The sequence below is a fragment of the Heteronotia binoei genome, chromosome 14 (assembly GCF_032191835.1).
Source record: "Heteronotia binoei isolate CCM8104 ecotype False Entrance Well chromosome 14, APGP_CSIRO_Hbin_v1, whole genome shotgun sequence".
Classification (NCBI taxonomy): Eukaryota; Metazoa; Chordata; class Lepidosauria; order Squamata; family Gekkonidae; genus Heteronotia; species Heteronotia binoei.
In genome coordinates this window covers 67,865,752-67,889,877 of record NC_083236.1, presented here as the reverse complement: position 1 = coordinate 67,889,877, position 24,126 = coordinate 67,865,752, and the positions used below count along the sequence as shown (strand labels likewise).

Below are 24,126 nucleotides of genomic sequence, written 5' to 3'. Positions count from 1 at the left end.
TAATTGGTGCTGGTTACCTATTTAGACTTACCATACCTATTACCTGGCTCTGCATTTGGCACAGCAAGACTTTGCTAAACGAGCATTGTTCAGATTGGGGAATCCAGGGGCTTCTAGCCCCCTCCCTTTACACGCAGCTAGTCAGAGGTTCCCAGAGCTGTAGCAAACCAAAGTTTGTCATTTTGCCTGAAAACCAAGCTATGGTTTGAGGTCCTTCCACAAAACTAGTATTCCCATCCATGGTTTTGATCCTTTCCCGGAATTCAAATTTGGAGGGGAAAGTGCAAACCAAAGTTTGCATTTTAGGTACAAAGACAATCTGTAGTCTGTTACAAATCCAGAAATCTTTCATTACAACCATATGCAAGCAGGGAGGTAAGTATAAGGCATGAAAGAAGCAGAAGGGTGGGGAGAATGCAGAAGCCTAAGGATTTCTCAGGCTCGTTCTCATTACAGCTAATCCAAAATTCAAATGTAATGTCTGAAACATGTTTTAATTATCCTTAACTGAGGTCCTATGAATCAGCATGGGTTCTGCAAGGGAAGATCTTGCCTCACTAACCTGTTGCATTTCTTTGAGGGGGTGAACAAACATGTGGACAAAGGAGACCCGATAGATGTTGTTTACCTTGACTTCCAGAAAGCTTTTGATAAAGTTCCTCATCAAAGGCTCCTTAGAAAGCTTGAGAGTCATGGAGTAAAAGGACAGGTCCTCTTGTGGATCAAAAACTGGCTGAGTAATAGGAAGCAGAGAGTGAGTATAAATGGGCAGTCTTTGCAGTGGAGGACGGTAAGCAGTGGGGTGCCGCAGGGCTCGGTACTGGGTCCCATGCTCTTTAACTTGTTCATAAATGATTTAGAGTTGGGAGTGAGCAGTGAAGTGGCCAAGTTTGCGGATGACACTAAATTGTTCAGGGTGGTGAGAACCAGAGAGGATTGTGAGGAACTCCAAAGGGATCTGTTGAGGCTGGGTGAGTGGGCGTCAACGTGGCAGATGCGGTTCAATGTGGCCAAGTGCAAAGTAATGCACATTGGGGCTAAGAATCCCAGCTACAAATACAAGTTGATGGGGTGTGAACTGGCAGAGACTGACCAAGAGAGAGATCTTGGGGTCATGATAGATAACTCACTGAAAGTGTCAAGACAGTGTGCGTTTGCAATAAAAAAGGCCAACGCCATGCTGGGAATTATTAGGAAGGGAATTGAAAACAAATCAGCCAGTATCATAATGCCCCTGTATAAATCGATGGTGCGGTCTCATTTGGAGTACTGTGTGCAGTTCTGGTCGCCGCACCTCAAAAAGGATATTATAGCATTAGAGAAGGTGCAGAGAAGGGCAATTAGAATGATTAAAGGGCTGGAGCACTTTCCCTATGAAGAAAGGTTGAAACGCTTGGGACTCTTTAGCTTGGAGAAACGTCGACTGCGGGGTGACATGATAGAGGTTTACAAGATAATGCATGGAATGGAGAAAGTAGAGAAAGAAATACTTTTCTCCCTTTCTCACAATACAAGAACTCATGGGCATTCGATGAAATTGCTGAGCAGACAGGTTAAAACGGATAAAAGGAAGTACTTCTTCACCCAAAGGGTGATTAACATGTGGAATTCACTGCCACATGAGGTGGTGGCGGCCACAAGTATAGCCACCTTCAAGAGGGGTTTAGATAAAAATATGGAGCACAGGTCCATCAGTGGCTATTAGCCACAGTGTATGTGTGTATATAACATTTTTTGCCACTGTGTGACACAGAGGGTTGGACTTGATGGGCCGTTGGCCTGATCCAACATGGCTTCTCTTATGTTCTTATGAATCCAAGACGTTCAGGAGAGCATCACACTGATATTTTGATGGATGGATGGGAGGGAGGGAGAAAGGAGGGAAGAGAGGGAGGGAGGGAGGGAAGGAGGGAAGGAAGAAAGAAAGGAAGGGAGGGAGGAGAGCAGGGTAGTTGTGGGAGGAATAGACTATGAATGAGTGGAGAGAAAAGTGATTCAAGGGCAGACACATATTGATCTATATGTTTTGCAACGGCTGTCTACACGGGCTAACTTAGATCTCTTATTGCTCCAGGTGTTGCTTAAAAAAAAAACCCCTCTCTTTAGAACAATTGTTTATTTGTCTGTCCCTTTTATGTGAAAATAAGTAGAAATCTTTTCAAAACAAAAAGGAATTTAAGCAGAAACATTTGGCTGGAGACGTGAGTTTCTTCAGCTTGATTTGGCTTTCGTGTGTCACCACAGAGTCAAATAACAGGCTGCTCTTATGTGTTTTCAACCAACGCCAGTGGTGATATAGCTTGAAATCCAGCCTTCAGAGACAAGGATTTAAAATGTGATGGAGGGTGCAGAAGAGAGACATAGCTCATGGCACCAATTTTTGGACCAGGTTTATTTTTGTAAAGAGCAACAGCCTAACCTTCATATATGGAAATGATTGTCATCGAAGTAGAAAGATGATACAAAACCATTTTTGACACTGCAAAAAAGATTCCACAAGTCTATTGAAACCTTTGCCACACCGGGCTTCAGAAAGCTTCACTGTTGATTCCCAGCCTATAAATCATGTTTCATCACAAATACTTTTTTTGGGGAGGGGGGAGGGGGGAATCAACTTCGTTTTCTACCATGCTTTACTCTGAAACCCTTTAAAGCCCACAGACCTGGTACAGACTCCTGTTATTTTTGCTCAGTTTGATTACTGCTATAGTGGTGTTTTTACAAAAATTGCAGAACTCCTTCACAGGAAACACAGATTTGCACACCCACACCTGCTCTCAGTTCAATACCATCCTTCTCGGAAAAGTTAAAGTCTTGGCCAAAGTTCCTTTGTTCTTTTTTTAAAAAATCTGCTTTAAAGAAACTCAGCCTTTAATCAAGCCCAACCGAGCTAACACAAAGATGTTCTCCACTGGGACGTTTCTGCGGTATAAACAGGATGGGTCGTATCCCTTATATGCAAAGGAACAAGAGGCCCATTTATTCCGAACAAGACATGATGGACTCCAGCCTTTGAGAACATAACCCACCCACCCCAGTCTTTTGTGTTACTAAGTTGAGGCCAAAATGTTTTAGCAGATATGACAAAAACACACAGAGAGAGACACACAAGTGAATACCCAGTTACCCACCCACTGAAGGGGATAGCAAAATTACTTTCACAGCACACAGAAAACTGCATCCTGATGACCAGGAAAGCGTGAAAAGGAAGTTTTCACTCTCGTCCTCAAAACCTGGAACTGGAAGTCTGCTTCATCACAATAGCCACGCCCCCAAAATGGCTTCAGGTTGAGAAAGGGGGCTTCTGGAGGCATCTACAAACATCACTTTACGTCTTTAATACAAATTGCATCAGGTGCAGAGGGGTTCTGACTTCATTCTTGCAAGGCCTATTTGCAAGGCGAACGGGGTCATACACATATCACCCTGTGGTGAAGAATCTGCTCTAGTTATCCATCTGTTTCTGCGCACAATTCAAAATGCTGATTCCTACCTTTAAGGCCCTAAACGGCTTGTAGTCGCCACACCTGAAGGACCGTCTCCTCCCATACTATCGATCTGCCCCTCAAGCCCTGCTCTCCTTGAGTCTGTCATCAGTGGTGAGGTGGCTGGTGGCTTGCCTTTGGAATGCCCTCCCCTTTGAGGCTTGCCTGGTGCCTACTTTATTGTCATCGGATAATAAGAAGGGCCCTACTGGATCAGACCAGTGGTTCATCCAGTCCACCATTCTGTCTCACACAGTGGCCAACCAGTTCCTCTGGAGAGCCAACAAAAGGGTATAGAGGCCGAGGACTTCCATTGGGTAAGAACATAAGAGCCCTGCTGGATCAGACCATTTGGTCCATCTAGTCCACCATCCTGTCTCACACAATGGTCAATTAGTTCCTCTGGAGGGCCAATGACAGGGTGTGGTGGCTGAGGCCTTCCCCTGCATAAGAACATCAGAAGAGCCCTGTTGGATCAATGGGCCATCCAGTCCAGCATCCTGTCTCACACAACGGCCAACAAGTTCTTCTGGATGGCCAACAACAGGGCACAGAGGCCGAGGCCTTCCATGATGTTGTCTCCAGGCTCTGGGATTCAAAGGCTAACTGCCTCTGTCCTTCAGGCACTTGGCCAAAACACTTTTTGTGGGTTTTTTGCCCAGGCCCTTAATTAGCCGTCTTACCTTATCAGCTTCATTATGGTCTGCTTCTGTTTATGGATAGTTCTAGATCTGAGTTCAGTAGCACCTTAGAGACCAACAATATTTTTGAGGGATAAGTTTTGAAGAAACAAGCCTCCCTTTGTCAGATACAGATACTTTACCAGAACCCCCATGATCAGCGTGCAATTCTAGCAGAAGTTCCTTTGCATATTAGGCCACACACCCCTGATGTAGCCAATCCTCCGCAAGCTTACAAAAAAGAGCCTTGTAAGCTCTTGGAGGATTGGCTACATCAGGGGTGTGTGGCCTAATATGCAAAGGAACTCCTGCTAGAATTCCACCCCTGCCCATGATCCAATGCATGTTACATTCACATGCAGTGTGAATGTAACATAAGGACTAACTGATTCTTTTCAGACCATCTTGAGAACACAACTTAACAACCTTGTTGCGTCAAATGAAAATCCAGCTTGTCCAATGTCCTTTACAAAACTTTTGGCAACTTCTAAAGGCTACACAGTAATTTGCTGTTGGAATGTACAGTTGGAGCCAATTATTCTCTTCCAACCAGCTGGATCCAACAACCATTGTCAGCGAAGTCTTTCTCCGATGGAAGGAGATGGTGTGTGTTGAATGAAGACTTGCTGAAAGGGAGTTGCTGAATCCAACTTTTTTGGAATGAATGGATAGCAAACACCTAATCTCATTTCCAGTTGCAATTTGCATAGCATTGTTTTAAAAAGGCTTTATTAAAAAGACACTGGAAAGTGAAATTGCAGGTGCATTCTGCAGACAGAGAAACCACAAAACAAGGGGCAGGGATGTGGCGTATCCAAGAGACCGAATTAAAAACGACTCTCAGGAAAGTGCTAAAGCATAAGTGCCCTTCCTCAAAACTGTGAGAGAACGAAGATGACATTCATTAGAACCAGCCACTGGCAAAGACCGCACATTAAACATGCTCTTCGGGCGCAGCTCTCAAGGAACACTTGGGAAAGGAATCCTGTTTCTGTACCAGTCACTGCAAAATATCGCAGGGTCTAAGTGACAACAGAAATGAAGATAATTAGGGAAAGATGTGAGCAATTAGGCCCAAATGAAGTGAAGCAATGGAAATAAAGCAGAGATGGAAAGAACACAAGTTATCAGCAATAGGGATGGGCACAAACAGAAAAATGAACCATAGTTTGAGTGTGAGCCACACCTGTACATGGTTCAGGACGAACTGGTTTGTTTGGTCATGCCATGCCCGAACCGGAAAACGAGCCACCATTTTTGCTTGGTGGTTCCTTTGGTTTCTGTGGTTTGTTTTTCCATGCAGCCTGGCGCCAATTCAATCAATTCCTAGGCAACAGTGGGGGTGGACAGAGCTCAAGAAACAACCATAGCATTCTGCTCTATGGGAGCAGACACTCTGAATCAGCCGCTTTCACATTGCAGCACTATGAGGGAAGAAAAAGATTGATGATGATGATGATGATGATGATGATGATGATGATGATGATGATGATGATGATGATGATGATGATGATGATGATGATATTGGATTTATATCCCGCCCTCCACTCTGAATCTCAGAGTCTCAGAGTGACTCACCATCTCCTTTCCCTTCCTCCCCCACAACAGACACCCTGTGAGGTGGGTGGGGCTGAGAGGGCTCTCACAGCAGCTGCCCTTTCAAGGACAATCTCAGAGAGCTATAGCTGACCCAAGGCCATTCCAGCAGGTGCAAGCGGAGGAGTGGGGGATCAAAACCCGTTCTCCCAGATAAGAGTCCGCACATTTAACCACTACACCAAACTGACTCTCAGGAGACAGACACCGTGAGGTGGGTGGGGCTGAGAGAGCTCTGACAGAAGCTGCCCTTTCAAGGACAATCTCAGAGAGCTATAGCTGACCCAAGGCCATTCCAGCAGGTGCAAGTGGAGGAGTGGGGGATCAAACCCCGTTCTCCCAGATAAGAATCCGCACACTTAACCACTACACCAAACTGGCTCTCAGGAGACAGACACCCTGTGAGGTGGGTGGGGCTCTGACAGAAGCTGCCCTTTCAAGGACAACCTCTGCGAGAGCTACAGCTAGCCCAAGGCCATTCCAGCAGCTGCAAGCAGAGGAGTGGGGGATCAAACCCCGTTCTCTCAGATAAGAATCCGCACACTTCACCACTACACCAAACTGGGGAAGAGTTGGTTGTCATGAGAGCTGAAGCTGAGCTCTCCTGGGGCTCCTGTTTATACATCTAGGGATGACACTGACAGCCCCTGAGTGGGAACTGGGGATCTCCTGGAATGGCAGCTCATCAGTTGCAGAGCCTTGATCAGTTCCGCAGGGCCTGCAAGACTACCCTCTTTAAGTTAGCGTTTATGAACAGCTGAACTATAAGTGTACAACACGCTAAAATGGTCCGGCTCAGGGATCTGCTATTGATACGCCAACCGACAGAGATAGCGTCAAACAATAAGGTTACCGCCAGATGTACTGTTAGATTTAGAATGGCTCTAATTAAGTATTGATTGGTTTTAATGTCTTAATGTTTTAATGTTAATTCAAGGTTTTATTACTGTACTGTTTATTTTTGAATGCTGTTAGCCGCCCTGAGCCTGCTGTGGCGGGGGAGGGCGGGATACAAATAAAATTTTACTTACTGACTTACTTACTCATCTCCAGACTACAGAGATCAGGTCCCCTGGAGAAAACGGAAGCTTTGGAAGGCAGACTCTGTGGCCCTGTGCCCCTCCCCAGGCTTCACCCCCAATCTTCAGTAGTTTCTCGACCTCGAGCAGGCAACCCTTCCCCCGCCCGCTCTCTGCCGGTGTCCTACAGACAGCTGAGAATTTCCGCAAAAGAGACCCGTAGTGCTGTGCCTTTAAAGGACTTCCGAAAAAGTGGAAAGAAGCCGGATGATGCCATGAACGGGGGTTTGGCATCTAAACAATGCGCCGGCCACGGGAGAAAAATGACTTCACATTCCCTTTTAGCTTCAGGACTATTTTCAACACTTTTTCTTTTTAATGATGTTCTAAGATTCATAATGGAGAATAACTTGGAAACTAATTCTTAAAAGTCGAACGGCCCCGTATGAAAGGTCACCCATGCCAATGCAAGCCCCTTTGTGAAAAACGTAACGCGTGCTTGAAGCAGCCCTTTTTGTGTGTGAGATGGGAGGTCTTGAATGCATCTGCTGAACTGTTTACGCAGCTTTTATTCAGCAACTGAGCAGAAAAGAGACTTTTGCTCATTAATGTTTTCAGGAGCATCAACAAGCGCACTAATAAACCATGACTGTTTTCTGACTGGTTATCCAAGTTATGTGAGCTCTGCATATTAGACAAAATATCAGAATCTATAGTGCTAAAAGATGCTGATGTATTTGAGTCACAATTTGTTTCTGTATGCTTTTCTGTTTTTTGGAATACATTTCAACAACAGATGAATTTTCTTCAAGTTTAGGCACAATAACAACACTTTGACGCACCAACCACAACAGAATCACTTAGTTTATATGCTCCCTGTAATGTCCACCAGGCTGTCTCTTCTTTTGAGAACGCACGCATAGCTGGTCTTGAGGACAAAAGGAGATTGAGGAAGAATCGCACTGCTACAGCACCAACCCCAAATCAGACTTTTCCCTGCAGCCACTGTGGCCGGACCTGCCTGTCCCGCATTGGTCTTGTCAGCCACCAGCGAGCCTGCAGCAGACGTGGACTTATTGATATGCTGTTTCTGCTCTTTATGTGGAGTGTTATTTTATTTTTGTTTATTCTGAATTTTTCAATCAAATGTATAAATAGTAGAGAAGAAAAAAAAGAGATTGGATTTATACCCCGCCCTTCGCTAGCCAAAGGAGTCTCAGAGCAGCTTACAAATATTTTTAAAAACACACTAACATTTTTGTAAGCAACTGCTGCAGAAGACCAAAATTATCTGGCTCCATAATATCCACCATTTTACTACAGCATCCCCAATTGGCTGGATTCGCTCACATGACTATCATCGGAAGTCGTTGCTCCAAATTGCACGCATTTGCCCTCTGTGATGTCACCCAGTCACAACCCAATCTGATTGGCTACATCACATTGTGACCTCAGGCCATCACAACAGAACACGCCCTGCCCGGTCGCTTATGACTGCCCACGCGGCTGTTCCCAGGAAGAAAATGATCTCATAGCCAAAAGAAAAACAAATGGGACAGAAACAGCCAATCGTGAAAATGATGATGTTAGTGAGCAGGACTTTTTAAAGATGAATGTTGACAAAACTGAAACGTTATCCCTTCTACCCCTCCGAGAAACACATTTCAGCGCCGGCGCTGAAAAGGAGAAATGCTTGGCGCAGCCTTAAATTCATTCAACACTTCTCATAAAAGACAATGAAGCTTCTCCGCAACCGCTCTGAGAGACCAGCTAAGGTGAGAGAGATAATGGGGCTGCGCTTTCGTTAACAGTTGTTCATCTAGTGGTCTTCTGTAAAGAAGAAGAAGAAGACTGCAAATTTATACCCCGCCCTTCTCTCTGAATCAGAGACTCAGAGCAGCTTACAATCTCCTATATCTTCTCCCCCCCCACAACAGACACCCTGCGAGGTAGGTGGGGCTGAGAGAACTCTCCCAGAAGCTGCCCTTTCAAGGACAACTCCTGCAATAGCAATGGCTGACCCAAGGCCATTCCAGCAGGTGCAAGTGGAGGAGTGGGGAATCAAACCCAGTTCTCCCAGATAAGAGTCTGCACACTTAACCACTATTCCAACTGGCTCATAAGGCACTGTGCATACAAGCAGGGCTGCTGCAGAGCTATGGAACCTTAAAGCTTCCTTTCTAGCACTTTCCATACTGCTCGGAGCACTTCCCCTCCACCTCGTCTTCAAACCAAGAGGGCTGTTCACACATTCTAAGTGACAGAGTATTCTGGGGAGAGGACACATATGACACCTGGTTTAGGAACCGACTTCCTCGACGGAGGCTTCTCCCAGAGCGCTGAGAGCCAGTTTGGTGTAGTGGTTAAGTGTGCGGACTCTTATCTGGGAGAACAGGGTTTGATTCCCCACTCCTCCACTTGCACCTGCTGGAATGGCCCTGGGTCAGCCAGAGCTCTGGCAGAGGTTGACCTTGAAAGGGTGGCTGCTGTGAGAACCTTCTCCAGCCCCACCCACCTCACAGGGTGTCTGTTGTGGGGGAGGAAGGTAAAGGAGATTGTAAGCCGCTCTGAGACTCTTTGGAGTGGAGGGCGGGATATAAATCCAATATCTTCTTCTTCACTGAGAGGCCCTCTCATGTCAGGCCCTTAAACATATTGCAAGCAGCCCCGTGGCGCAGAGTGGTAAAGCTGCAGTTCAGCAGTCCGAGCTCTCTGCTCACAACCTGGAGTTCGATCCCGGTGGAAGCTGGGTTCAGTTAGGTAGCCGGCTCCAGGGCAATTCAGCCTTCCATCCTTCCGAGGTCGGTAAAATGAGTAGCCAGCTTGCTGTGGGGGAAGTGTAGATGACTGAGGAAAGGCAATGACAAACCACCCCGTAAAAAGTCTGCCGTGAAAACGTCCTGATGTGACGTCATCCCAGAGTTGGAAACAACTGGTGCTTGCACCTTTACCTTTTTATGGCAAGCTTCACAAGCACTGATGTTATGGGATTCACCCAGACCTAACGGGCATAAGGAGTGTTCATCCAATTGTGCCATCTTGGTACCACATGTGGTACATTTTTCACAAATGCTACCTGCAAGGTAATGTCTTTTTCTTTTTTGACAAAATCACCGATGGAGAAACAATGGACTTGATGGCTAGAAGAATAATGAATTCTTCTCTCCCCTAAAATTACCTGATTGAAGAAAAAAAGATTCTCCTCAGAGGCTAATTTCACCTCAGAGGAGAGGAAGGAAAACACAGTGCGTTCTTACCTTCAAAGCAGTGAAGGAACAACTGAGGGAAGGAACGTTTCCCCCCCACATACACACACCGGCCTCATTTCAGTTTAGGCAGAAAGACCTGACTTCCCCCAGGGGCAAAGGGGAGTGCTCCTGGACTATGAAAAGTGCCAGAAGGAAAAGTTTTTAAGCTTAGTACCTCATCAGCAGGCCTGCGCATATGCTCAATCCCATCTGCGACTACAAAGAAACCACAAAAGAGGAGCAAGTGTGCGAAGGTCGCCAGTAAGTCACTCAAATGGCTTTGAGAAAAGTCTGTGACTTGGGCTGTAGCAGCCCAACATTCTAATCCTTACACTATCTATATGTCTAATAGTGACATGTTGCCCCCAGCTGTGGATATCTAAATCCACAGAAGGGGGCCACACGCATGCTAAACAGATTTTCCTGCAAACTGGGGGCATCTGTAATCTTTTTTTAAAAATGCATTGGATCATTTAAATTCCCGCCAAAATAACAGAGTCATCCGGGCGGTCTTGGACCACCGTATTACACTGGCTCTCTGTGACATACGAGAGTTAATTCCGAATCTGCAAAAGGGTACCCATCACAATCAATTGTTCAGCTCTGAATTCCTGAAAATAGCGTAACTGCTACTTAAAGGCTAACAAAATCTGCGGTAGGGCTTTTGTGAGTCACCGCTCACTTCTTCAGATGTCGATACCACAAATTTTGTTAATTAGTCCCCTGTGCAAGCACCAAGTCATGGGGTGACGTCACATCATGAAGTTTTCTTGGCAGACTTTTTAAGGGGTGGTTTGCCATTGCCTTCCACAGTCATCTACCCTTTACCCCAACAAGCTGGGTACTCATTTTACCAACCTCGGAAAGATGGAAGGCTGAGTCAACCTTGAGCCGGCTACCTGAACCCAGCTTCTGCCAAGATCGGACTCAGGTCATGAGCATAGCTTAGGACTGCAGTACTGCAGCTTTACCACTCTATACCATGGGGCTCTTTTTTAAAGGTCCTACTGGGCTCTTTGACGTTTGTTCCTTGGGAGGACAGCTATGGCAAACCTTGACAGTATAATAAAAAGTAGAGACGTTACCCTGCCAACTAAAGTCCATATAGTCAAAGCGATGGTATTCCCAGTAGTACTGTATGGCTCTGAGAGCTGGACCATAAGGAAGGCCGAGTGCAGAAGAATAGATGCTTTTGAGCTGTGGTGCTGGAGAAGAATCCTGAGAGTCCCTTGGACTGCAAGAAGGTCAAATCAGTCAGTCCTAAGGGAAATCAACCCTGACTGTTCCCTGGAAAGTCAGATGCTGAAGCTGAAGTTCAAATACTTTGGCCACTAAATGAGAAGGGAGCACTCCCTGGAGAAGACTCTCAAGAGTCCCTTGGACTGCAAGAAGATCAAATCAGTCAGTCCTAAGGGAAACCAACCCAGACTGTTCCCTGGAAGGTCAGATGCTGAAGCTGAAGCTCAAAAACTTTGGCCACCAAATGAGAAGGGAGCACTCACTGGAGAAGACCCTGATGCTGGGAAAGACAGGAGGCAAAAGAAGAAGGGGACGGCAAAAGAGGAGATGGCTGGACAGCGTTACTGATGTAACAAACACGAATTTGGGCAGACTTCAGAGGATGGTGGAAGACAGGAGGGCCTGGCGTGACTTGGTCCATGGGGTCGCAAAGAGTCAGACTCAACTGTGCGACTGAACAACAACAACACTAGACTCTTACTCTTTCCTGCTGCTACAGATACACTAACATAGATACCCATCTTGATTTACTGCTAAAGACAGACTAACATGGATACCCATCTCGGTCTATAACTTCTGCTTGTGAAAGAATGAACCTCAAACTCTCATGGTTTTAGCTCAATTGCATATAGTCATCCTAAACAGCGCACACACAGGACCCTTCCGTGATCTTCAACCCAGCGCGGGTTCCAAGTTCTACTGTAACACTGGCTGCTCTTCCGTACGATGTATTATCTTTGGCCAAGACAAATGGATTGCCGGTGACTTAATTGTTTTTTTCCTTACATTACAGAGAAGATTTATTAAACCGACAGAACTTCTCAAAAATGATCAGGAAAACAAATCCAAGGAAAATGATCTCAGCCTTAGGAAACTGGGAACGCAAATTATTTTGGCAAAACGTTATCACCCAAAGGGTTCTGAACATATGGAACAAGTTACTACCAAAGGTCCACTGGAAGAACCACAGCACTCTTGGGACAATGGGATTTGTTCTTCAGCAAATACCTTACAGCCACAAGGGGGAAACACAGATGAAAAAAACTGCAACAGAACCCAATGCTCCATTCATGATATTCTTTTACTGTGGCTAAGTAAAGGAAGCCACAAGGACCTTCACTTTGCAAGACCTGAGCTGTTAATGATAGATGTTCTGGAAGTCATTAATGTATAGGGTTGCCATAAGTCGAAAGTGACTCAATGTAAGAGATGAACATGAAATGCAATACTGGTAAGAAAGGGCGGAAACAGTCCCAAGTTAGCATACAGTTTGTAAAATCCATGTCCTTTCTTGAGCTATTTTCCTTTAATGTAGTATTTTACTAACTCTTACAAACTCACCATCTGTATGGGGGTCTCTGCATGAAGATAAATGCTACGTTCTTTCCCCTTAAGTGACCAGCAATTGCATCCAAGGAAATGGAAGCATTTGTTCAGTAACTGTCAGATAACAAAGTTCTGAATTGTTGCTCAGTTGCAGCGAGCTTCTGTTTGGCTAGGCCGTCTTACCTCTACCTCTACCGTCTTACCTCTACCAGTTTGGTGTAGTGGTTAAGTGTGCGGACTCTTATCTGGGAGAATCGGGTTTGATTCCCCACTCCTCCACTTGTAGCTGCTAGCATGGCCTTGGGTCCGCCATAGCTCTGGCAGAGGTTGTCCTTGAAAGGGCAGCTGCTGTGAGAGCCCTCTCAGCCCCACCCACCTCACAGGGTGTCTGTTGTGGGGGAGGAAGATAAAGGAGATTGTGAGCCGCTCTGAGACTCTTCAGAGTGGAGGGCGGGATATAAATCCAATATCTTCATCTACCTCACAGGGTGTCTGTTGTGGGGGAGGAAGATAAAGGAGATTGTGAGCCGCTCTGAGACTCTTTGGAGTGGAGGGCAGGATATAAATCCAATATCTTCATCTACCTCACAGGGTGTCTGTTGTGGAGGGCGGGAAGGGAAAGGAGATTGTGAGCTGCTCTGAGATTCTTTGGAGTGGAGGGCGGGATATAAATCCAATATCTTCTTCTTCATCATCTTCTACCAGCAAGTTTCCTGCCGGCTGAAACTTCAGTGCAATTATTCATTATTCAAAGACAATAGGGAGCTACCGGTTAGTAGCCCAGATGTGGTCAATTCAGACCCCTTGAGAGCAAGAAAGGATCTTCAAGGGTTAGCAGTTCAGAGAAAAAAAGGCTGCTGGGTGTGGCAGGAGAGAGCCTGTTCCTGGATGGGACACAAATCACAGCACAGTCAAGCTGACATGAACACTCCAATTATCAGCTCCCCACCTTCCTCTCAAGGAGCCTTCACCTAGTCCAGGGCCATAGACAGACACAAAGGCTGGGCTTTTCACCATCAATTTAGCCTCCAGGGTCAGGAACTTTTGAGAAAGAAAAGGGGAAGGCTTAAGAGAGAGGCAGAAAACAGGCATAGCTTGGTGTAGTGGTTAAGTGCGCAGACTCTTATCTGGAAGAACTGGGTATGATTCCCCCCTCCTCCACTTGCACCTGCTAGAATAGCCTTGGGTCAGCCATAGCTCTCTTATCTGGGAGAACTGGGTTTGATTCCCCACTCCTCCACTTGCAGCTGCTGGAATGGCCTTGGGTCAGCCATAGCTCTGGCAGAGGTTGTCCTTGAAAGGGCAGCTGCTATGAGACACAGGGTGTCTGTTGTGGGGGAAGGAGATTATAAGTCACTCAGAGAGAAGGACAGGGAATAAATCTGCGGTCGTCGTCGTCTTATAATATCCCAAAAGCAGAGAGCCAGTTTGGTGTAGTAGTTAAGTGTGCGGACTCTTATCTGGGAGAACCGGGTTTGATTCCCCACTCCTCCACTTGCACCTGCTGGAATGGCCTTGGGTCAGCCATAGCTCTTGCAGAGGTTGTCCTTGAAAGGGTGGTTGAAAGAGCTAGTTTGGTGTAGTGGTTAAGTGTACGGACTCTTATCTGGGAGAATCGGGTTTGATTCCCCACTCCTCCACTTGCAGCTGCTGGAATATGGGCTTGGGTCAGCCAGAGCTTTCACAAGAGTTGTTCTTGAAAGGGCAGCTGTTGTAAAAAGCTCTCTCAGCCCCACCTACTTTACAGGGTGTCTGTTGGGGCAGGGGGAAGGTAGAGATTGTGACCGCTCTGAGAGTCTGAGATTCAGAGTATAGGGCGGGATATAAATCCAATATCTTCTTCTTCTTTTCTAGGGCTCTAGAAAGTCCCTGCCACCTCACGGGGGCTCCAGATTGTTCCACAGCTGTAGAGGGAAGCCAAGCACACAAGAAACCCGACACTCCTCCTCAGGACAGCCAGTTTGGTGTCATGGTTAAGTGCGGGAGTCTTATCTGGGAGAACCAGGTTTGATTCCCCACTCCTCCACTTGCAACTGCCAGAATGGCCATGGGTCAGCCATAGTTCTCGCAAAGCTGTTCTTGAAAGGGCAGCTTCTGGGAGAGCTCTCTCAGCCCCACCCACCTCACAGGTAAAGGAGATTTATTATTTATTTATTACTTTAAATTTCTATCCCGCCCTCTCCGCAAGCGGACTCAGGGCGGCTAACAACATTCATATTTACAAGTTAAAACTAATAAAACATAGTTACAATTTAAAACCATTTTGTGGTGCTGTACCACTACAATATAAGCGAGTTCTTTTTTTCTCGAGTTCTTTTTTTCTGATGGGTGAACACATAGTAACTCTATAATGATGTGGGGTGGCAGTTCTCTCCCGGCTAGATATCAAAGGCCTGTCGGAACAGTTCGGTCTTACAGGCTCTGTGGAAAGTAGAAAGATCCCGCAGGGCCCTTATGGCCTCCGGGAGAGCATTCCACAGTTCTGGTGCTGCCACCGAGAAGGCCCTAGCTCGCGTCAAACGCAATCTAGCCTCCTTTGGTCCAGGGATGGACAGTCCCTAAACGCAGTGCTCTCCGGGGAACATGTGGGGAAAGGCGGTCCCGCAGATAGACAGGCCCCTGACCACAGAGGATTGTGAGCCACTCTGAGATTCGAAGTGGAGGGTGGGATATAAATCCAATGTTATCGTCTTCTTCCCACTGTGAGAAGCTTTAAGCAAGAGGTCGCAACTTTCAGCGGGTCGTGGCAGCCTCCCAAATATCGCGCTCGGCACCAACGCAGTCCCCCCTCCTACCCCACCCCGGAGAGGGATGCCACGTTGACTGAGGCACACTTTCCAAGGCACCGTAAGCACCTCCAAGGCTCACCGCGGCTGTAGGGGCAAGTCTGACCCTACTCCTCATCCCTGACTCGGACGGAGCTTAGCAGCTTGTCCTTGCCATGCTGAACCTCAGGGAAGGGTCGGAAAGCACCGAAAAACACAGCTGCTTTCAAAGCCTGGGAAAGGCTTGGTGTGAGGCCTACAAGCCCGCAGAGGGGAAACTGCAAGGCCCTGAGCAGCAAAGCACAGCATCGTGTTGTAGGGTCGCCAACCTCCAAATGCGAACTTGAGATCTCCCAGAATTACAGCTGTTCAGAGAGCAATTCTCCCGGGTAAAAGGGCTGCTCGGGAGGGTGGACTCTATGGCATCGCTTCCCTGCAGCGCTCCTTCTCCTGCCCAGGCTCCACCACGAAATCTCCAGGAATCTCCCAACCCAACGCTGGCAGCCCTAATCGTGTGTGCCTGCTTTCGAATTCTTTCTCAAAGCAACAGGTGATCTCGGAGATCACCCAGGCTCAGGAGAAGGGCAGAGGATCTTTTGGCGTGGCAACCCCATTTGTGAACACACAGGAAGCTGCCTTAGACTGAATCAGAACCTTCGTCCATCAAGGTCACTGCTGTCTACTCACACTGGGCAGCAGCTCTCCAGGGTCTCAGGCCAAGGACTTTCCCATCACCTACAGCCTGGTCCTTTAACTGGAGATGCTGCCGGGGATTGAACCTGGGAGCTTTTGCATGCCGAGCAGAGGCTCTACCACTGAGCTATGACCCCTCTCCATGGCTCTCCAGGGTCTCAGGCCAAGGACTTTCCCATCACCTACAGCCTGGTCCTTTAACTGGAGATGCTGCCGGGGATTGAACCTGGGAGCTTCTGCATGCCGAGCAGAGGCTCTACCACTGAGCTAGGAGAGCCGGTTTGGTGTAGTGGTTAAGTGTGCGGACTCTTATCTGGGAGAACCGGGTTTGATTCCCCACTCCTCCACTTGCACCTGCTGGAATGGCCTTGCGTCAGCCATAGCTCTGGCAGAGGTTGTCCTTGAAAGGGCAGCTGCTGTGAGAGCCCTCTCCAGCCCCGCCCACCTCACAGGGTGTCTGTTGTGGGGGAGGAAGGGAAAGGAGATTGTGAGCCGCTCTGAGACTCTTCGGAGTGGAGGGCGGGATATAAATCCAATATCTTCTTCTTCTTCTTCTTCTTCTTCTTCTATGGCCCTTCTCCATGGCTCTCCAGGGTTTCAGGCCAAGGACTTTCCCATCACCTACAGCCTGGTCCTTTAACTGGAGATGCTGCCGGGGATTGAACCTGGGAGCTTTTGCATGCCGAGCAGAGGCTCTACCACTGAGCTATGACCCCTCTCCATGGCTCTCCAGGGTCTCAGGCCAAGGACTTTCCCATCACCTACAGCCTGGTCCTTTAACTGGAGATGCTGCCAGGGATTGAACCTAGGCCTTTCTGCGTACCAAGCAGAGGTTCTACCACTGAGCCATGGCCCTTCCCTTGCAGCTTCCAGGGTTTTTGGAGAGTGGATGCCAGGTATCACTTGTTGACCAGAAGAGATTCTCAAAGTGGCCCAGTTCCCAGAGGCTATGCTCTGCTTCTCCACCCACCACTCCAGTTTTAGCTGTGCTTCATTTATTCATTGAAGAGACAGACTCAGATTTAGGGTTTGATGCAAACCAAGCCCAGAGTAACGTTCTCCCAGGTCCCATTCCTACGTGAGTTTCTTCCTCCAACTACTTCTCATTTTTTTGAGCCACGCTCAGTTGAAAAGTGCACTGAAATAGCTTGTAAGGCTGATGTGGTCTTACATCATTACAGGGGTGTCAGACTTATTTGTTATGAGGGCCAGATCTGACATACATTAGACCTTGTTGGGCCAGGCCGTGTGTGTACCTATGTAAGATTAGGTAGCAAAGACATAAACTTTATAAAGGGCACAGACAAACACAATTTTTTTTAAAAAAAAAAAGCATGCTTAAAACTTTACCACTCGTTTTGTCTTAAAGGTGCTTTCTTTATATTCCCCCAGGGAGACAGGAGGGGGGGAGGAGCCTCAGCCAATAGAAGGAAGAGAGGCTTGGCTCAGCAGCTCTGCTGTGCGACTGAGAGAGCCTGGCAAAGCAAGCTCTGCCTCCCGCTCCCTTCCTTCCCAAGGGAGGAGCCTCAGCCAATGGAGAAAACAGAGACTTTGCTCTGTAGCTCCTCTGTAGCAAGCTGTGATGCAGAAGGAAGCAAGAGAGAGGGAGAAGGAAGCAGATGACAGGCAGTTGCTTGGAGGCCTATTTGGTAGCCCTCTGGGGGCCTGATTCAGCCCCCAGGCCACATGTTTGACACCCCTGATTCAGTACTTATTCAGGAGATATTTATTCATCCCTTACCTCTGTGCCATGGGAGCCAGCCCTTTCCCCAACTTCAAAAAGTGATAATTTTTTTCCCAGTGCTTTCTTTATGACTAAAACGTGAATACTGCCAATGCTGTATTACAGGAGTATTTAGTCCCACTGTAAATAAGAAGCTATTTGAAAATATTGTAAAATTCCCCACAGAGGAGCTGCCAAGTTGTGCAACTCTGCTTTCAAAGCACACAGGCTTATATAATGGAAACGCTTTTCGCTCCCGTGTCTGGAATCAATCTGGAAGTCCAACCGAAGTATTCAATTAGCCAAACAATGCTCACCAAGATTGTTTCTCCAAAGACTAATAGCGCTCCTTATTCTGTTAACATTTCTAGTTTATTACTTGTTTTAAGAATATTAGAAGCGATCAGCATTTGTCCGACTGGTTTATTTTTATAACAGTGAATGACCTAATTAAAACTGCGGAGACCACGGCTTTCGCTGCACACTGATTTCTGCACCACGTGGGAAAGGCCTTCTGGGAGCAAAAAAAAAAGAAGCAGATCCGCAGAGACTGCAGCTGCATTCAGACGTCACAACCAGCTGGGTCATAAACTCCAATCAGCAGTTTACTGCCGTGCTCCCCTGCACACCTTCCTCTTCCTCCCTCCCTCCGCTTTTGGTGCACGGAACCTGAACGATCGCATCCTGCACCTCGATCAACCACCAATTTGTCACAACAGACACATCCAATCAACTCACTGCAGCTCTTTCAAGCCGCGGAAGGAAGGTTCGGAATCCTGGCAGAAGACTTAGAATTTCTGAGGCACCCACATCTGGACGCCGCGGCAAACTGGAGCTCTATCAAGACAGGAACTGTCTGTTCGATTCTGTTCCCTCACTACTGGAAGAAAGAGATCAAAACAGCCAGTGGCGCCTGCGAGTACACCAGCAAACTGCTCGTGCTTGGGTGGAGCTAACTGCAGGTCAAGAGAACCAGGGAGTTCTCACTCAAGGCAGAACCTCAACGTGTGCCCACGCCCCCCTGTGAGTAAACATTGCGGGTGCGTGAAGCACACATGGGGCGTGGTGATGTCACCCAAAGGTGACAATTATCATGCCGGGTACTTGGCGCATTCCCTCCACAGTACTCTCCGCTGTTCTTTCTCGGTTCTGAGGGGTTGGGGAAGCTCCTCCAACCCCTCAAAGCCAAGAAAGGACACTCGGCGCTTCCCCTCTCCAGTGCTGAGTTCGGAGGGTGCTGGGGAGGGGAAGCGAGTCGAAGACGCAGGGACAGCGCGAACGGGGAGGGGACACCACCACCCCCCGCCCCTGCTGGCAGCTGGCGCCCTAGGAATTCACCTAGTTTACCTCCTCCCATGCGCCGGCCCTGGGGAGTGCAACATACAAAGAGTATCACGGCAGAAAGGAACAAGGAAGCAAAAAGCCCCACGTGAAACCAGCTTCTATATCAAATTACAAAAACAAGAAAAACCATTCATATATAAATAATTGTATTTAACCCACATATATTACTTTCATCAAAACAAGCATAATACTCAGTCCTTAGAACAGAAGGAAGCATTCACACCAAGAGTTCTTTTCCTTTCTATGGTAAAATTGTCCAGCTTTTCCATGTAATCCTGGTGTGATCTTCCAAATGATGAACGTCTCTCAATAGATGCGGCCAAATAATTCAATTTTCGAAGAGGAAAGGGACAAGGTTGTACTAATACCCTTGTTTCGCAAAAAAGCTTTTTCAAGCTAAACAAGACCTCTTAGCGTAGAGCTTCTTCAAGCACAAAGAATACAGGGAAGAAGAGAAAGAGCTGGCTGAAAATGGAAGGACTGCTGGCAAGGCCTGGGCGCTGTGAAGGGACAAGGAAGGCCAGGAGAGCAGCAGGTTACCTTCTGAAGGTCTGGCTGCTTAAAGCCTATTTTGGTGGTAAGCTGCAGGGAAAGAATCCTGAGCAGGAACCCAGGCCTTGGAAGAGGACTAGAGCCTTGACTGAGACAGGTGGATAGGGTTGCCAGTCCCCCAGTCAGGGGCCCCAATCCGCCACTTGCCAGCTGACTGGTGGGGGAAGCTCCACCCCAACAGCCCCCTCCCACACTGACACGGTCAGCATGACGACATCACCCGGAAGTGACATCGTCATACCAGGCACATCGCATGGGGACGCTCTAGCCAAAATGCTAGAGTGCCCACACATGACGTGCCCAGCGAAATGATGTCATTACAGGGTGCCATCATTGCGGCACGCACACAGGAACATCCAGGAACTGACCTGGGAGCCCCCTGCTGGAAGAAAGCAAGACCTGGCAACCCTACAGGCGGAGGAGATGAGGGATAAGCAGACCTTCAGGCTCTGATCAGTGATTTCAACCTCTTATGTATGTTATTGTGAAAAAAGCAAAAAAAAAAAAAAAAAACGGAACCATACCTGTTCTCCCTCCACCACCTGCCCATTGTCATGGAAAAAGCTGGAGAGAAACCGAATGCCCAGGTGGAAAGCAGCCCCTGGCCTTTGGTGCTTCTCACGTGGGCCACTTCCCAACTTTTGCACACTGGCAGGCAACTGGAGGATAAAACCTCAGAGGAGGTTGCCGTTTCATAGAATCAAAGAGTTGGAAGGGACTTCCAGGGACATCTAGTCCAACCCCCTGCACAACGCAGGAAATTCACAAATACCTCCCCCTAAATTCACAGGATCTTCATTGCTGCCAGATGGCCCTCTAGCCTCTGTTTAAAAACCTCCAAGGAAGGAGAGCCCACCACCTCCCGAGGAGGAAGCCTGTTCCAATGAGGAACTGCTCTAATGGTCAGGAAGTTCTTCCTAATGTTGAAACTCTTTTGATTTTATTTCAAACCACTGGTTCCGGTCCTACCTTCTGGGGCCATAGAAAACAATTCCACACCATCCTCTATGACAGTCCTTCAAGTACTTGAAGATGGTGATCATATCACCTCTCAGCTGCCTCCTCTCCAGGCTAAACATGCCCATCTCCTTCAACCCTTCTTCGTAGGACTTGGCTTCCTTCAACCTTTCTTCATAGGACTTGGTCTCATTTAACGTTGACAGGTGGTATTTAGCTGTAGCGTCAGTTTTCGTGACTTATTTGCTTACAGCTTCCAACCCCTGACTTGTCTGATAAACCCTTTCACGTATAATTTACATATAGGATTAATTCATCTGTATGCTTACTGCAGAATATTTTGAGCACCCTTAGACAATGAAATTCTGATTAAATAGAGCATTTAGATAAGAAACCTTCAATCAGTTCTGCATCTATCATTTTCCCACGCAACTCCTCCCCTCCCAAAAAAATCCATGTCGTCACCAGAAGTTATTATATTAGAAAAGAAGAAAAACAGTTCCCTGTTCTGTATTAAACTGGGGTTCCTCTAGAGTAAAGAAAAATGATCTCTGCCTGGAAAAAAAAAACCCCAGCAAAACAAAATTTGTGTGTTCAATCGCATGTTTATTCTGTTTTCATCTACCAAAACATCTGAGAAGCTCAGCCTCCATCCGCACAGATCAATGTTGGCACTGCAAAATGCTTTGTTTAAATGTTTGATGGGTTACGCTATAAGTCGCAAGAATTTTTTTAAAGCAAACATTTATATTAAAATAAGAATGTCCATATAATCAAAAAATGAGTAGTTTCCAAAAAAACAGCCGGGCCAGATGGGAACCCTGTGCACATGGAAACAGTTGAGTAACTCACCAAGTTTCCAAGAAACCATTCTTTTGAGAGATCAGCATGGCTGTGAAAGAACACTTAATGGTTAATCTGGAAAACATTCTAACCATTACCTAACTGGGAAATACTGCAAAGCACACGGATGCTACTTCACTCTTTTTCCACCACAGAAAATAGTAGCACAGGTATTCGCTTTGCCTGGTCTCCGAGACAATGGATCGAGTCCTCCGGGGAGCAACCAGGGTCCTTTCCTCCTGAGGAAAGACCATCCTCCGTCTCTTGCGTCATGGGAAGTCTCCATAAAGCACCTCCCCTAGGGGAACAGATCTATGAAATCTAATCCAGTGGTTTGGTGCTAAATGACTAAGGTGCCACCTTGCCCTATACTCCATTGCGCTTGCTCTAAGACCAACCAGTAAAAATGTATCCGGGTGTGTTGAAAGGCATTCCTGGCGGCTGCCCAACAAGCATGCCAAGCAAAGGCCAGACCAAATTCATATAGTTTTCAGGAAGCTGCAAGATCCTTGATTCCTTTTCCTTTCATTTTTGGAGGAACAGCAGTAAAGCCAGGGTGATGTTTTAATGAAGACATCGGCCAGTTTGGTGTAGTGGTTATGTGCGCGGACTCTTATCTGGGAGAACTGGGTTTGATTCCCCACACCTCCACTTGCGGCTGCTGGAATGGCCTTGGGTCAGCCATAGCTCTGGCAGAGGTTGTCCTTGAAAAGGCAGCTGCTGTGAGAGCCCTGTCAGACCCACCCACCTCACAGGGTGTCTGTTGTGGGGGGGGGGGAGATAAAGGAGATTGTAAACTGCTCTGAGACTCTGTTCTTGAAAGGGCAGCTGCTGTGAGAGCTCTCTCAGCCCCACCCACCTCACAGGGTGTCTGTTGTGGGGGGAGAAGATAAAGGAGATTGTAAGCCGCTCTGAGATTCTGATTCAAAGAGAAAGGCGGGGTATAAATCTGCAATTCTTCTATTCACACTGGATTTTAATGTGATTGTTTTATACACAGTCTTACCTATTTAAAATTATCAGAAGGGGCATGGGGAACATATGAACATATATGAACATATGAAGCTGCCTTCTACTGAATCAGACCCTCCTTGGTCCATCAAAGTCAGTCTTGTCTACTCAGACTGGCAGCGGCTCTCCAGGGTCTCAAGCTGAGGTTTTTCACACCTACTTGCCGGGACCCTTTTTAGTTGGAGATGCCGGGGATTGAACTGGGGGCCTTCTGCTTACCAAGCAGATGCTCTGCCACTCAGCCACCATCCTTCCCTAATGCAGGAAGAAAGCGAATGACACATTTAAACAAACAATTATTCTTTAATCACTGGGAAAACTGGAATTCTTTTTGGCGTACAGCATCCCTAGAAAGTTGACAGCACTTGAGGCAACTAACTTAAAGCCCTTGCTTGGATCTATCTCTTCAAGAATTCCCTGCATCTCCAACGTCAAGAAGAACAAGTCCCTCCGTGTACCCAGAACACACAGAGGCAGTCTAGGAACTGCCTCTGAATTTGGAGATTCACCAGGGTGATCTGCCAAAGCCTGAGAAGTTAAAGCAACGCACGTAATTTTTAATTGCCCCGATGTTTATTTGAGATTGAAGTTATCTTCTAAGAACCCCATTCTGCCCATCCAGTCACTTAACATAAAGGTTATTGCAAGCAGAAATTTAACACAAAGCATAAAGCTATTTGGCAAAGCCGTGCCTAAACTAATCCTATCCCCAGAACATAGGCGTTGCACTGCCCCAGAGATCAACCAAGTTAGCCTGCATATATAAAAGGGCACTGTTTTAGATCGGAAGGGATGAAGAAAATGAAAATAGCTGCCCGTAAAATATCACACCAGACGAAGCACACACAAATATACAGATATATGTATATATTTGAAGTTCACTTGACACAGAGCTCCCCCTAGAGCATAAAATATTTTTTAAAAATTAAACTGCTGGTTCGTATTGATAAGAAAATTATCGGGTTTTTTCCATATATTTCCAGCCCATCCGTTAAGGCTTGCTCTGCCTCTTAGTAATGAGCTGTTGACAGCTACAATTTGCAAGCTGTTGAGCCCAAAAACAAATGGTCCCCCCAGCCCCACCCAGATGAACATGAGCCATTCAGAGACAACGACAGGCTTCATTTGTTTCAGCTCCCTGAGGACAGGCGATCTACAAACAGAATGGCTTAGATTCCACTTTTCAGGAACACAACTGCATGGGACAGGACAGCTTTCTCATCATCTCTAGGTCCTTCAGTTGGTTTCAACTGTTGCTACACATCTAAAGGCAAAGGTAATCCCCTGTGCAAGCACCAGTTGTTTCCAACTCTGGGATGACGTTGCATCACAATGTTTTCACGGCAGATTTTTTTTACAGGGTGGTTTGCCATTGCCTTCCCCAGTCATCTACGCTTTCGCCCCAGCAAGCTGGGGACTCATTTTACCGACCTTGGAAAGATGGAAGGCTGAGTCAACTTGGAGCTGGCTACCTGAACCCAGCTTCCGCCGGGATCGAACTCAGGTCGTGAGCAGAGCTTGGACTGCGGTACTGCAGCTTTCCTCTCTGCTCCATGGGGCTGCACATCTACCAAGCAACAAATATTTTATGACCAGTTTAGAATTTTCCACAGTCCTCTGAGCCTAACACATCTCTTCTACCTGC

General features: G+C 47.1%; 1 protein-coding gene across 2 annotated transcripts in view; it reads right to left on the bottom strand.

Moving 5' to 3' along the window:
- BANP (BTG3 associated nuclear protein) overlaps window positions 1-24,126 on the bottom strand; it is a 303,621-nt gene that overhangs the window by 208,131 nt on the left and 71,364 nt on the right. The window lies entirely within an intron of this gene.